Genomic DNA, 3,703 nt, shown 5'->3' with positions numbered 1-3,703 from the left:
ATATTTAGACTGATAAGAACCCAAAGTTACTATCAATTTTGTCAACAAGGTTTTAGATTTAGAATAGAGAAAGAAAAAAACTATTATATTGTTCACTTGGCTTTCACAGGAGGACATAGAGTCCCACAACTTGAGCACAAATAAAAAAACAGAAACACAAACTACACAAATGTCAACAAGAAGAAAACAGGTCAATATTATTATGGACAAAGTTCAAGGTAAACAAATGAAAAAAACACAAAACAAAAACTCATTCCACATGGATAAAAGGTTGTATGCGAAAATGAAAATAAACAGTGTCAATGATTAACTTAAAGGTATTTACATTACATTTTCATTATTAAGTAATATAATAAGCCACTGTTTCCCAAATTTCAATTATTGCATAATGCCTTCAGAGTATACTTAATATTTTGTTTCAAATTGATGTACATTTTATTTAAATAAAAATGTAACTTAAATTATGGTTGCAAATGGAAGAATTGGTTTCATTGATGAGTAGAAGGGAAATACAGAAATTATAGCTGAGGGGTGTCTGGGTGGCTGAGTTGGTTAAGTGTCCAATTATTGGTTTCTGCTCAGGTCACGATCTCAGGGTTGTGGGACCGAGCCCTGCATTGAGCTCCATGCTGAGCATGGAGTTTGCTTGAGATTCTCTCCCTCTCCCTCTGCCCTTCCCCCTGCTCGCAAGCTTGTGCACTCTCTCTCTAAAATAAATAAAATCTTGAAAAAAATAGAAAAATAAAGAAATCGTAGCTGAATTCTATACCTATAGATGAAGTTTCACCAAAGACTTTTCTGCTATTTTTAAATACTTTATTTATTTATTTGACAGAGAGAGAGAGAGAGAGAGATCACAAGTAGGCAGAGAAGCAGGCAGAGAGAGAGGGGGAAGCAGGCTGAGCAGAGAGACCGATGTGGGGCTAGATCCCAGGACCCTAAGATCATGACCTGAGCCAAAGGCAGGTCCCCACTGAGCCACCCAGGCACCCCCACTCTATTTTTACAAAAGGATATTAGCAAGTGTTAGAGAGGTATACAGTATACACCAGCACCAAAAAAGAACTCTTTCTTACTAAATCAGTAGGGTTAGAAGAAAATTGAAAATGGGATAATGATCAATATTACTTAATGTTAAGTTCCTGTCCCACCTACAATCACCAGGGACCATTTACATCCCACCCTTGCAGAAACTCTGAACTAGATTTCAAGTCAGGAGATTGGGAAACACACACACACACACACACACACACACACACACTGAACTAAGTGAAAATAAGAATAAATTAACCAAAAAAGTGCATGTTAAAAAACTGCAAAAAAGAAATGATATATGAGCCCATAATTCCATCTAGAAAATTCATTATCATGGGAAGAGGAGCTGGGCTCCTTCGCTAACAAACTCCCAGTGATGACTGCCTTTTCTCTACTCTGAAAATAGGCTTGCCAGAAGTCATGGGAAATTTAAAAAGTATCTAGAACGACCAGTTACAAGTTTTTAAAAATTACTCTTATAAGTTCTATAAAACCAATATGCAATATTCTGAGGGCTTAAGAGGAACAGCAAACAGGGTAAAGATAACTTGGGCTTGGAGACCTAGGAAGAGGCGGGCTAGATGGGTCGCAGAACAGAGGGCCAACCTAGGGGGAAGTAATCCAGTGTCCCTGGACTACCCCGCAGGGTTGCCAGCCAACAGGGATTTACACACATGATTCCTTATCTAAAGAGTCTTGATCGTCCTGAAGCAGGCAAAGACCTCGAATAGAGATGAGAATGAAGAATAAAATGGAAAACGCTCCTCCCCTAACGACAAGCACAACTGTACACCATGTTCAGTCCAGACAGGAACTAAACCTAGGAAACTCACCTGGGAATGGCAGTCGAAGGTGAAATTCTGAAAATGGGACATAATGTTGTGAATGCTGAGCAAAAGGTTTAATTTATAATCTGTTTTACACCATCTAATATTTCTGATGCGGAAAGGTGACAAAGTGTAATGAAGAAAGGAAAAGATATTAAAAAAAAGTGGGAAATCAAGAACTTTCAAATATATGCGCGGTGCTAGGGATTGTTGATGTTCTTGTAGCTTTCTGTCAAAGTGATGACACTGACTCTACTGTCTTCACACTAACTTTTGTGTGGTTTGCTTCTAACGCTGAGAGGCCTACGTCTGTGGGATAGGTTGTTTCCTAAAACCACTGCATTACCGTGTTTGGTTTTTTTTTTTTTTTTAAGATTTTTATTTATTTATTTGACAGAGATCACAGTAGACAGAGAGGCAGGCAGAGAGAGAGAGAGGAAACAGGCTCCCCGCTGAGCAGAGAGCCCGCTGCGGGGCTCGATCCCAGGACCCTGAGATCATGACCTGAGCCGAAGGCAGAGGCTTAACCCACTGAGCCACCCAGGCGCCCCGCATTATCTTTTTGATTCTGAATTACAACATTTCTTGTATTCTGACCTTCTAACTTACAACATTTCTTGTCTTCTGACCTTCTAACTTCTCCGCCACTCTTGGTTTCCCTTTTTCATCAAGCATTCTAGTAATTTCTGAATCCGCTGACAGAGGGAAGAGGTGAGCTAGAAAGAGTTCGGGTGAGGTTTTGGGGTTCTGCCCGTATCTGTGCAACTATCATGCTCAGTCATTCACATTTCATATCTGCAATACATGGAAGTCAAATTCATAAGCCACAGAGTAACACAAGCAGCGCGACCCAGAGCTCTGGCAGCGACTACCTCCCGTGAGCGCGGCTTCGCAGGTCCCGGACTTCGGACTTCCGACATCACCCGGTGGCTTATGTCATCATCGACTGTCACCTAGTTTCAAGCGACAAAGAGAAGCAAGACGAGATAAAACTGTGGGCCAGAAGCTTTTCTGTCCCCACCGATGATACGACAACAATACGCCTTTAATGTGCATAGGCACATCATCAGTGCAAACCCCCGGGAACGTAAATGTAAATAACAGAAATCTCCAATCACCTGGAACTAGAGACCTCGCCCTCACTACACTCGAAAAAAACAGGCTGAGGGCGCCTGGGTGGCGCAGCGGGTTAAGCCTCTGCCTTCCGCTCAGGTCATGACCTCAGGGTCCTGGGATCGAGCCCCGCATCGGGCTCTCCGCTCAGCGGGGAGCCTGCTTCCTCCTCCGCCTCTTGTGATCTCGGTCTGTCAGATAAATAAATAAAATCTTTAAAAAAAAAAAAAAACAGTCCGAAAAAGAAGAAAAGGCAACCGCAGAGACCTCAGAACGACTTTCTTAATCATCATCGTGATGATTACCTCATTGTTCATACTTTGCTCCGATTTCCACAATTTCTACACGGAAGATGTCCTCTGGAAGAAATTTTAAAAAGATTGCAAAGAGAGAAGCAGTAATGACGGGCTACACGATAAATAAGTATTTCTTCCTGGAATACGTTATCGACCGAACCGCGGACTCGCCGCTCAGCCCCGCGCTCCGCCCGCCTCACGCGGCGACCGAGCTCCCTCAGAGTAACCGGACTTCCCGCCCCAGAATTCCCTTCTCACTCGTTTCCCAGGAGTCCGAGGGAGCCAAGGGTCCGCTCCTCCGCTCGAAGTTAACCCCACCCCTCATTCTTTACTGGCCATTCGTGATTGGTCCCGCCCCACCCGCTGAGTTTGAGGCTGTTGATTGGATAAAAGCGAAGCGCCGTGGGCGGGACGGATTGTGACAACCCGCGC

This window comes from Mustela putorius, unplaced genomic scaffold, assembly GCF_011764305.1.
Source record: "Mustela putorius furo isolate JIRA1106 unplaced genomic scaffold, ASM1176430v1.1 tig00000785_pilon_pilon_pilon, whole genome shotgun sequence".
In the NCBI taxonomy this organism is placed as follows: domain Eukaryota; kingdom Metazoa; phylum Chordata; class Mammalia; order Carnivora; family Mustelidae; genus Mustela; species Mustela putorius.
This window is presented reverse-complemented; position numbering follows the sequence as displayed.